Source organism: Halyomorpha halys, unplaced genomic scaffold (genome assembly GCF_000696795.3).
Source record: "Halyomorpha halys isolate HHAL.00 unplaced genomic scaffold, Hhal_1.1 Scaffold210.1, whole genome shotgun sequence".
NCBI classification, from domain to species: domain Eukaryota; kingdom Metazoa; phylum Arthropoda; class Insecta; order Hemiptera; family Pentatomidae; genus Halyomorpha; species Halyomorpha halys.
In genome coordinates, this window is record NW_027113191.1 from 83682 (window position 1) to 96205 (window position 12524).

The window sequence follows — 12524 nt, forward strand, 5'->3', positions numbered from 1 at the left end:
TACTACCTTCAGAATAGGATGAGTCAAAAAAGAATTGGCACGCTCCTCTTTTTCTGTAAATCTCAATAGGATTGAGATATTTTCCACAACTAACATTTACTTCATAAGTGGGACTTGAAAACCTAATTTTATAAGCAAATAATATTTGAAATTCAATGATGAGTTTGAAGTAATCAGATGAAAAGTAATTTTCCATGGCAAAAAATTAATAATACAATTTTAGATTTACCATTAGCTCCAGTCAAACAAAATAAATCCTTTTTCTTTCAATAAATAGGTAAGTAATCAGATTAACAATCATACAAAGATAGTAATAAAACTCATTCTTCCATCTATATTTCCTATAAAACCAGCATTGCTGACGATTTTCCCGTCCATAAAATACCCGTTTTACCCGACTAATACACACTACTTGTACTGTTAGACTAGTTGCCGTGCTGGTTGATAGTATAAGTTGTGCAATGAATCAACTGTCAGGTTAACTACCACATGTATACACCTCGACAAACCGTACAGTTTCAGTTATTGCCACAAAAGTCGCAGTCACTAATATGGCGTAGCTGTTTGATAGTTACAATCATGACATAATAATAATTTCCTGCCATGACAATTTACTGTAGTAACAGTATTGACGAACTGGGCCTGAAGTGATAGTTGATAGAACAAGTAATGTCAGTGGACTAACTGTCATATTAACTGCCATGTTTAACTGTCATATATATACCCCTTAACAGTCAACTGTCGGAACATATTAACGTTACCAAACATAACGACGATAGGAGGTAAACATAATTTTTATGTGTAGTTTTGATTATTTCTGATCTTGAAATTAATTCAATTCAAAGCTTTTATTCACCTCATCAACAGTTAAGGTGTTGGACGGTAACTCGAAGAAAAAATTGTATCAGCCCTGGGCACCAAACATTATTCCACCCCAGGCACCAAATACAAAGCCTACTCGAGGACCACAAACAAATCCACCCAAGATTCAATAATTATTTTCAAGAACTTAGTTACCGAAAAATAACAAAATTGATTAAAAATAAGTTTCTGTACTGTTCGAAATATTCTTAAAAGTTCAGGAACCGGAGTTCGATTTTAAACAAACCTCGTTCAGGACGGCCATCAAAATTTAGTGAAAGAAAACTGAGGAATAAACACCGCATTGTCTACACTGCGAGATCTCACTACTACAGCAGCCCCAAGGATAGCAGTAGAGGTCCCATCAATAACAACTTATTTTTACATACAGTAAGTATTTAGAATTATATTTTAGTATCATTTAGAAATGCTATTCACAAATATAATTATTATCTAGGGTTCAAAGGATAATAAAAACCTTTTACTATCGAGACAAACCCCTAAAAACAGCTCGAGTTAAAGACTTGGAATTCTTGATTACTATGAAAGGACGAGGGATACCAAATCCTACAACTTCCTGATTCTCGCTGCCGTGCTTGAATAATGGCACATCTACCAAAAAAAGTCTAAGTTTTATCATTTACCAAAGGTAGTACCATACACAGGGTTGTTATTTCTCTACTGTGGCCCTTCTCTATACTGGCCCAAAGCTAGTAGGCTTGTTATAATTATTAAGTAACCACAGTCTACGTTACAATCGATAGAACACGTCACATATCAAATATTATGTTTTTAATTTAAGCAAAGCATATATATCTTATTTTCTATTCTAATATGTAGAATAAAAATATTTTAAATACTTTTTAAGTAGTTTTGAAGAAGAGTGACATGTTATCAAGGTTCAAACCCATTTATTCTGCTTGTCTATTCAATTTACTCCTCAAGTTTTACTAAGCGATGTTTATTAAAATATTCAAGGACAACGATCTCGTTGAAGTTTGGTTCTTTGCGTTGGTTCTTTGTTTACTAAACAAGATAAAGTTTTGTTTATTTAACTGATAATGCCTCTCCCTCCCCCATTGGAGATTAAAAAGCGTGTTAATACTTATGCTGGGTCCACACGTTTGCCACTTGCCACAAATCCAAGACTTGTTCAGATGCTTCGTAAACAAAGGAAGCAACAAACATTGGTATTCACACGTTTGTGTGCTCTTTTCACTTTTGTCAACAATTACATTCCATATATATAATAAAATTGAAAACAATAAAGATACGGGAACGAAAAGGAAACGTAAATATCAGTAAATTAGAAGGCAGATGATAAAAATTCATAGAAATAGTGCTAAAAATAATAATAAAGCCTATAAACTCAATTCAATATAAATCACATCAATAAAAATTCTTATTTCAAATTAAAAATAAATCTTTAACGTTAATTAACAAGACTTAAAACAAAGTAACATACATACACCAAATCGTTAAATTTTAAAGTATACAAAGTTGAACAAGATTTAATTATAGAATCCGAAGGTTGGGGAAATTTTTAAGTTCATTAAAACACAGAGATGACAAATATTTGTTGGTTGTTAGTTCTAAAGCAATGCAAACTGAACACAAACCTGTCGATGCATCACAAGCCCCCTTTGATTTGTGTCCTCTGCGCATGCTCGAATTTACCATAATTTTGCAAACAGTAGCAGCACATACATTCCTGATGGTATTGCTATACTGTCACGACAGAAAATGTAATTTCCACGTTGAAAGTAGCTTCGACAGCCGACACTATCCTATTATCATCATCATGGAAACGGCACATCGCGATTTTTGTTTTGTTTATATAAATAACGAAGATTTTATGTTACATTATATAATAAGGCTTTTTTTCTCTCCCCACGGCCATGGTCACCGGCTTTTGCGTGACCTTGAATACAGGTCATTTAAGAGATAACGCTGTGTTCAATCAACTCACAGCCATTATACAATAGCACATAACGTTATATATAACAAATTTTCATTTTCGTAATTTTGCCACACTTACGAACGTAATGAGTTGTTCGGTTTTTAAGGTTGCGAGATGTAACCTCTCAGGTATAGAAAATAATGGTAATAGTTTTTCAAAAATAAACTATTTCACTGAATAGATGAAAGATGAGAAATTAAGACAATGAATAGCGTCGAATAAGTTACCTTCATCAGTTATATACGATTGAAGAGTAAGCGTGTCAGGTCTTAAAATAGATAGCCAAGCATCTTGTAAAGGTACCAAGCCCAGGTGGATCAGTCTGCCTTTGAGGATTAGCCTTCTTATGGGTCTAGGTTTCTGAACAAAGCTTATCTTAACAAAGTGACTTCTACATTGGATATGATAAAGTTATCATGAGTTATTTTAAAATGGTTTCTTTTAAATCTTCACATTTTGGCCAAAGCTGAGAGAGTGGGGGACCCCTCATTCAATTTCTAATTTGTGGTCTATAAACTTTTAGGGTTTGGAAACCATTGGGGTATAGAATATCTCCAAGATGAGGCAGGGTTCTAGGGAGCCCCTAAAATTATAATTTTGTCTATAATATGTCATTTATTTAATTTTTCTCTAGAATGGGGCCCATTCTTAATTAGTTAGTCAAAATTTCCGATTTTTCAAATTTCAAAGTTCTTACTATACTAGACTCAACAGACTATACTTTCTTTTCTCTCTGATTTATACACAACATGTGTATTTATAAATAAAACTACACTGTCAGAATCTGATGATAAATGTTGTGATATCATTTAATGAGATATCAGTAAACCCAGGAAATGTATATTCAGACTATAAGGAATTCTGAAATTTAACCAATCAAAATTTGAAGTAAAAGGAATACTGAACAAAGGGGAGGGATGGGGATTCTGGGGGAGGGAATTCTTAAAAACCATCCGCTTAAAATCTAGAATGAACAGATTTCAGAATTTTCTCTGTAATACATCTGTATTAACCTTAACCTATAGCCTGAAGGTCTATATTTGGTTTTACTGTCAATCAAATCCACCCTTTGGATTTGAGATCCTACTTCAAACTGCAAAAATTTTAGTACAATATTATTTAAAAAAAGGTCATTATATTTTATTTTTATAGATAATAATCGTAGGAAGATAGTCTGAGTGGAGGTAAGGGAAGGTATAAAAGTAAATAGTTTTTTGTGTAAATAAAATAAATTGTATTCAATCAAGTCTTAAACGCTATTTATTAATACTTTAAATTAATAAAATAGTGTTAAGTTAATCTATAGTTAAAAGTTTTTAATTTAAATGAAAAAGTGACAATATAAGTTTATTTAACTAAATTTACTCGACCTGGGCAGAATAGTCTGCAAAAACATTTTTGATAGTTGGATGTTTGGTGTAAATTTATGTGAAATGTAAAATCAAGAATTTCCATGAGGATGTTCATGTTGGCCAAAACATTGGACAGTTAAAATATTAATAAATAGTGTTTGAGACTATTTGAATTGGAAACAATTTACTTTATTTAAACAACAAAACCAGTCTCAAAGAAGTGATAAGATTTCATATATAAAATACTTTTTTTACTATTTTACTAAAACAAATATAATACTTCTTAGTACTATAGAAATAGTTAGAAACTTGTAGCTTTTTTGACCACCACCTGGAGCCTTCCTACAATCCGTTACATATAGTCAACTATCTTTTTCCATTTTGTATAATATTTGTAAAATTGCTTACTAATATTATTTAGAGAGCTAATTTATTCGAAAATGTTTAGAAAAAGTGTAAATTTAAGAAAAGATTCTGCCAATTTCTAGTAAATTGGAAAATCTAATAAACATTTATGGGAGATTTACATCATCCCCCGCTCCAATTAGTTGTAGCATGATTTCCTAATTATTTATTAAAGATTAAATTGTTTATTTATTTGCATAATTTTGGATTTTCCCCCTCCCTGAATCTAGGCCCGATCCTATGTCAGGAGGCACTTGGGAATGTTTCTCAAACATTGAATAATATGACCTTGGAAAGGACAACAACCTATCATATCAATAGGAGAAAATAATATTCATTTAGCATATGTTAACATGTCTTAAACCATATAATTATTTCTCTTTAAAAAAAAATTGTCAGAAAAATATTTACATACCTCTGAGAGAAATCCAATCTCCAAACTACTGCCTTGTATCTCTTAAAGGGGTATATATATTATGGTCATATCTTGCTGATGCTGCTATCTGTTGGGTACAAAAACTGACTTAACATCTTTACAATACTTCAGCTATAATTAATTACTTGTAAGCAATTGTTGACACTGACATTACATTTTCCTTATCTTTAAACTATCATTTTATGGAATCATCGTTCAATGACCATTAATTAAACCATAGTGTCAAAAGTACAGTAAATAACAAACAATATATAATAATATTACTCAACTTCTAATTTATTCAATGTTTCCTTTTTTTATTTATTATGCTTTACATTACTTGTCATTGTCATTTTACTTCCATACATAGAAGTTACAAATTTCTATTATTATTGCAAATTTTCCTTAATTCATTTTATTTTAATAATTAGGGTGAAGGATTAATTAAATAGAAAATGTTTATTTACACTGATACTGTGTAATTTTCCTGGGCAATTAACTACTCAGTTATTTCACTTTCCTTCTCTCCCCCCTTGAATTTGATTACAAGGTCTAACAATTATTCAAATTGACTCCTATACCTAAAAAACAGTTATTTTTGTAGTATGGTGTTGTATGTTGAAATTGTGCACATAATTTTTGATTTATTTTTAAAGAAAAATTCAACACAAATTTATTTTTTTTGTAAAAAAACAAATAAACAAATTGAATTTTATAAAAAGTTCTTTATTAAAATTTATTTTAATTGCTAGTCATAGAAATAGAAAATACAACTTCTAAAAAAAAAATTTACAACAAAATATAAAATATGAAAACAACTAGAAAATAGAAATATAACACTTAGTTGTTATTGAATAGAATGTATATATTTATACCCTATTAAGGTTTATTTATTGTGATTGCCTATAGTTTAAAGGATGTGTTTTTCAGAAGAGTTTGTATATAGGAAAAGGTTGTGTTCCTGGGTATTGTTTGAAGTTTTAAATCTGTCAACATGTTTGTTATGCTTGTATACCTTCTAATGGGAATCATAAATATTCTGTTGAATAGATTTTATATTATTTCTGATTTTTTGATTTTGCTTATCTCATTTTTTTTTCTTTTTTTATAAAAGTACTACTTACCGTACCACTTCTCAAAAGTAAACGTTGCTTTGAAAAATGTAGATTTTACAGATGAACCATTCAGTTTGCTGCTTGATGGCCCCTTATTAAATTTTTACCAATAATTTTCCAAAAGTGAATGCATTGACTTTTAAAAGAAAGCTCTTCAACTATAAATACTTCACAACTGATTTGTCAAATATTTTTTAATTTAGTAGTTTAAAATACGATGGTGATTTTGCACTTTAGTACCTTTTTTTCTATTTTGGGAATTATTAGTGTTCTCACTTTAGTTTCTTTATTAATTAATTTTACATTTGTGTGACAAAAAAATAGAACATAAGTAAAGAGTAACTAATACTGAACAGGCAAGAGGGGTACATGGGCCAGAACATGAAAATTGTGTCAGAAAGGAAGATTGTGTTATTCTCCAATTTCATATTAGTTCTAGAAACTCTTTCAGTAGAAGATCATTAATTTAAGAAAATAAAGCAATGTGTCTACATTGAAATTGCGAAATTGGCTAATTTAATTATGGAAATCTAACGTAATGTATGTAGTAACATTTATTGATTGTATGTATGTTTTGGTAACAGTTTTTTTAATAAAGAAAAATTTTAAACAGAAGTTAAAGTAAAATTGACAGAAAAAACAAAATAAGGCATCAAAGGAATGAGAAAAACAACAAAAAATCAAAAAGAAAGAAAAGAAAATTTGGCTATAGTTTAAAATTCTAATGTAACAAAAACCTTTTCAATTTTTTTTTCCAAATAAGCCCTGAAGCTGGACAATTAGCCTGAAAAGTTAGAAGTAAGTTGTAAAAAACTTTTATCCGTCTAATAAATTTGTACAATGAAATAATTGTTTCCCTCTCTGTGTTTGTTCCTTTTTTTTTTTTCTTTAAATAGTTTGAATAACTTTCCTTCAGTTCTGAGTATTAGAAAATCAAAAAATCAAAATTATCTTCTGGAGTTATGCAACAGAGTTAATTATCTCAATATCTGTTGGTATAGGCATACATAGGTATACCTGTACTGATCAGGTATACCTATGTGTGCTCGAATGGTTATACTTTGCTAAATAAATAATATTCTATAACATTTTTCAACAAATGTATTTCTCTTTTTACTTGGCTTAATTCTAAGAATGGGCCATATCCAAGTGTAGGAAATGCTTTTGTCTAATTTCTATAAAAGACATTACTTTTCCTGTTGTAATCCATTCTGGTGAAATGTGCTTAACAATTATTAACAAACAGCATAGATTGGTAACATTTTTGTGCACAAATTGTAAATAGATTTTTTTTATTATTTCTTAGCTTTAGTATTTCTATCCTTGTATTTTTGTATCTTATTAAAATTCCTAATATTTCATTCTGGTACTTTTCAAACTTCTCCATTGTTATTTAGCTATATCTGTTATAGGTTCTAGATTTAATTTAATTTTTTTTTAACCTATTTTTGTAATAGCAAATACTTTAAACCAATCTGTTTCTCACTAATATTGAATCAATTCTATTTAACCATAAATGAGTTCAGAACAATTTAATCCAATAAAATATTTAAAACGATCAATTTTTTGTAATACCCATAAGTATTTCACCTGGTATTTAGTAAAATTGTTTTCATCTGCTGACATTGACATTTTGATTTAAAAATAATGAATTGTAAGAAATTATATAAATTATTATTAAAAAGTAAATTGAAATAATAAATAAGTTTCATATTGTTACATAAGATAATTTTAATAATACATTCATGTTTTTACCTACTCTTACATTTATATGAAATATTAAGAGGAACTATTGTGACGGCAAAAAATTTTGAATTTTAGTTTTCTACTGAAATACACATTGTGTCCATGTGTCTTGTATGTTACTTATTTATAAAATGCCTGGGCCCAAATAAAAAACTAAGGAATAAATCATTTTATGTTACAATAATATATTCACATTTTTGAAGCTGATGCAAAAATTAGTAAAATAACTAATATATTGACTCATGACTTTCACCTTTTCTTAATGTCATGTCATTAACATATCAAGTATCTTTCAAATGTTTGCTAAGTAATAAAAATGTCTACCCCTTCTTGCTAATGTGCTTTGTCATTTTTCTCTTTAGTCTAATTATCATCAATTTAAATATGACCAAATTTTTAAGAAATTTATTTGTTTATCCAAAATCAACAATGAAAAGAATATTTTGAATTTTTATTAGTGTAGTCGTAATTTTTCTTTTCTAATTTTCTTTAAGTTTGATATTCCTGTTTCTCTTGAATGAACCAGATATACACAAATTTAAGAATTTGATTTATTTAATATTTAATTCATCAGAGTCTTTATTTATTACTTTATTTTTTAATACATAAATTAATTAATATAAATTATAAAATATATTAAAATAAATTATAAAATATAAAAGACCCTCAACAGTCAATAAATTCTATTTTGTCAGTATAGTTTCTGTAAGAAGATTCTTCACATATATGAATAAATGATTAGAGTGTATGTAACAAAAAGGATAAAATTAAAAATATAAAAAATAAATAAAAGAGTATTTACAAAACTTTTTTTTAGAATTTCACTTCAATGAATTCTATACTGAGTTGATGAAACGAAAACATCTTAATATTTTTCTTAGCTATTTTATTAGAAATGTATATTCTTTACATTTAAAATTCTTTTATTTCATAAACTATTGCAAAATGCTTTCTGTTATACATTTTTTTTTTAATATTTATTTTTATATCTTGCTACTATTATTTATTTATTTTTTGAGAATAATAATACAAGGGCAATGGTTATTAGTGTTTATTCATGCTGTTTTGACAAGGCAAAGTAATAGAAAAAAATGTAACAAACCAAATAAAAAGATGATAACAATAATAAAATATTGAAGGTACAGAAGTAAGTAAAAAAATGTAATGATAATAATAATTGAATAATTTATCATAAGATAGAGGGTATAAAATTTAAATAAAAATGAAATAATTTAATCTTGGAATTATTCTATGTTGTAACTCTGAACCAAGCTTTGCCACACCTTTATGTGGAATACAAAGTGGGACTCGAAGAGATCTCAATGCTTCTCTCTACTCAAAGTGCGACTAACAATTTCATATGTGTAATATTCTTGAATGAATTATTTGAATCAATAAAGATTACCATAGAATCTTCTGATTCATCTAAAGCCAATGTCTTACTTTCCCCTTCAGGGAATTCTCCTCCTTAGGAGTCAGTGAGTAATAATATACATAAACGGTCAGTACACATACATAACTGGTCAGTACACATATATAACTGGTCAGTACAAATACATAACTAGTCAGTACACATACATAGCTGGTCAGTACACATACATAACTAGTCAGTACACATATATAACTGGTCAGTACAAATACATAACTAGTCAGTACACATATATAACTGATCAGTACACATACATAACTGGTCAGTACACATACATAACTGGTCAGTACACATACATAACTAGTCAGTACACATACATAACTGGTCAGTACACATACATAACTGATCAGTACACACTTGTGCTCTTTTTGGAAATGTATATCCAACTTTTATTTCACTCTGCCTTCTCTGGATCCCTTCTCCTTCCTTTAACTTTTATTCCTTTTATAAGGACCTATGGCTAGTTCCCGTAGGACTTACAACCCTCTTTGGGACTGCAGGCTGGTTCCCTGCAGTGTAAAGTTTCCTTCCTGCAATGACTTACAGCTAGTTCCTGTAGGACTTGTTACCCCCTTCATGACCGCTAGGCTTATTTCCTACAGAATGAAGTTTCTATCCTGCGAGGATTTATGGATAGTTCCTATAAGATTCATCCTGTCAATTCATTTTCTATAGACCTATGCCCTCCTTATCCTGTACAATGCCTGGAGACTGGTTCCATCCAGCATCATTGTAATGTCAAAGGACCAGTTCCATCCAGCATCGTTGTAATGTCGAAGGACCGGTGTCCGAATAGTTACACCTCTCGTATCCTATCCTAGCCTGTATCTCATTCTTACCTACCTTTTTATATTTTTAACACTACGAATGAATATGAATAAACATGCAGTTTCGAGGATTTTATTGAATAATACATAAACGATATAATGTGACTCTGATCTTTTTTTCCCCTCTGTAATTTTCAAGGAAAAACCTAATCTTCCTATTTGAAACTTTTATTCAAATTTATAAGTACTCCTTCACCTTTTGAATGTCTATTTTTTTTTTTTCATATATCTATTAATTATTTGTTTCTCCGTATGTCTAAAATATATTATTTCGTGAATTGGTAAATAATTCAATTAATTTTACAAGGAGTAACTTTATTTGATCTCATTCAATGTCAAACTAATTAGTTGCAATGAAGGTTAACTCCTTGAAGGCCTATTGTGGGTCATATCAGTAAGTGATTTAAAATATAAGGTGATTCTTCAAATCTGAATAAGCTGAGGAGATCAGTTCACACAGCCTAGGGTGCAAATCATACGATAGCCCATTTTGTCTTCAGTTTGGAAGAATCTACGCATTAGTGATCCTGTCAGCTTGTTGTAGAACATGTGTTTATTGACTTACAGTATTCTGTAATTAGTACATCGTATAAGTTATTTTGCTTTTGTTTTCACAAAATCCTTATAAAAACAGTTAAGAGTGAAGCTATCTATTATTTTGCTAATTTTGTTTACAATATATTGGTTTAATTCTCCTTTTTGCATAGCTAAGGCTTATACCATAAATAGGCTCTTAGGTAATGGTATTGCTTTCGAAGCCTTTCCTTGCCTAAATCAGATTCTTTGTTGCCTGGGAAGGCATAATGTCCTGGCACACACTCAAAGGTTACATTTATTACATTGTACAAGTTTGTTCAGTTGAAAAAGACTGCCTTCCATTTTTTTCTTTATGCCTGGGATTGCTGCTGTATAGGGTTTGAGTAGCAGAGGGGTATTGATATGGTACACCTCATGGCCATTCCTGGTATAACAAGTCCATTTATACCTTCTTTTGGGAATCCTTATGTATTACTAATCAAAGGTATTTTTTGTGTTTTTTTTTTTTATGCAATATCTCCCATAATTTTTCATCAAACATATGATTTTGAAGTTTACCTATCATACTCTCAGCAGCACCAATATAAGAATGTAGGTAGAAATGAGATATAGTCCAAGATTGAGAAGCTAGGACAAACGGGAGTAACTAAAAGGGCACCAGTCTTTCAACTTTAACACAATGGAGGGAGCCAGGCTCCAGACATTGTTTTAGAAAAGTTATTGTTACACAAGTAGAGGGTACCCATATCTTGTTCTACCAGTTTACAACCCTAAAAGAAACCTGTACATAGAGTGTGTTTTAGGATAGGAAGATAGGAGAATATTTAAGAAACAATTCCAATAATACTTGTTGACTAAAAATTCTGGTAGAGCCTCAAAAGCAACCTTTAAGTCTCGTCTTGTGTTAGTTTTAATAGTAAATTTATTTGACCTCATCCTAGTGATCTCTTCCAATTAGTTTTATTGATAATCTATACAGCAATTTGGTATTAATAGAATAATATAATTAATTAAAATATTATGACTTAATAAGCTTCGAACATCTTCCAGATAGCATTAGCACATTTAGTGGGTTCAAGGTCACTGTTACATTGTGTGCACAACTGCAAGCTGTGACAAAATCATGACTGGTATTAATATCTTTTTTAATTTGTTTAAGAGTTTTTTAACTTATTTTTTTAAAATTGTTCTACTGCTGTGTCTATTTTTTTTTTATTTATTTCTATATTTCTATTTATTGATAATTTCTTTATTTGCATTGCATTTGTGGAAGGGATTGAATGTGTGTTGAGGATCACCGGAGGAGGGAGGTCTGGGGGAGTGAAACAAAGAGAATAGTGTTAGTAGGTTGAGAATAAAAAAAGAGAAAGAATGAATAGCAAAAGTGTAACATAGTTTTGTATGATAACAAGGAGAAAAAAAATGTATACTAGAAAATAATAAAATAAAATTGTTGAAAAAATTTCAAATATATTGTATTTAGTTTATAAAAAGCAGTTAAAAAAAATTGTTTTATATCATCAGGCTTTGTGGATACCCAAACTAATCCTTGAAAATAAAAACCTTGAAAGTTGAATCAATGCCTCACCATTTTATAGAATGCTGCACTAACTTACAAATAAATAGTACATGCAATCTTAAAAAAAAAATAGTTCATTTGCATAGCTCATTGCATTATATTGTAATATGCTCTTTTTGTGTAAATAGTATATTTTGATGTTTAAAGGGTTTTGATATGTTTTATTTTAGGTATAATTTTAATATTGTTAATTGTTATTTTAAAACAAAAAGCAAGCTAACCAGTTTTCTTTGTCTATAAGAAATACGTTATTTTTTAAACAAGAAAGATGGCGGTGCACGTCCTTCCAAAGTGTTCG

General features: G+C 29.5%; 1 protein-coding gene across 2 annotated transcripts in view; it reads right to left on the bottom strand.

Annotated features, from left to right (window-relative positions):
• Window positions 1-5083, bottom strand: part of LOC106679610 (UDP-glycosyltransferase UGT4) — a 17827-nt gene extending 12744 nt beyond the window's left edge. The window contains exon 1 of one of the 2 annotated variants that reach the window (XM_014418864.2): window positions 4994-5083. The gene's annotated coding sequence lies outside the window, so the exon portion shown is untranslated. Of the gene's footprint in view, window positions 1-2480; window positions 2637-4993 lie in introns of those variants that run through there. The other variant, XM_067050770.1, reaches the window with a different exon arrangement.
• Between the last annotated feature and the right edge of the window lie 7441 nt (window positions 5084-12524).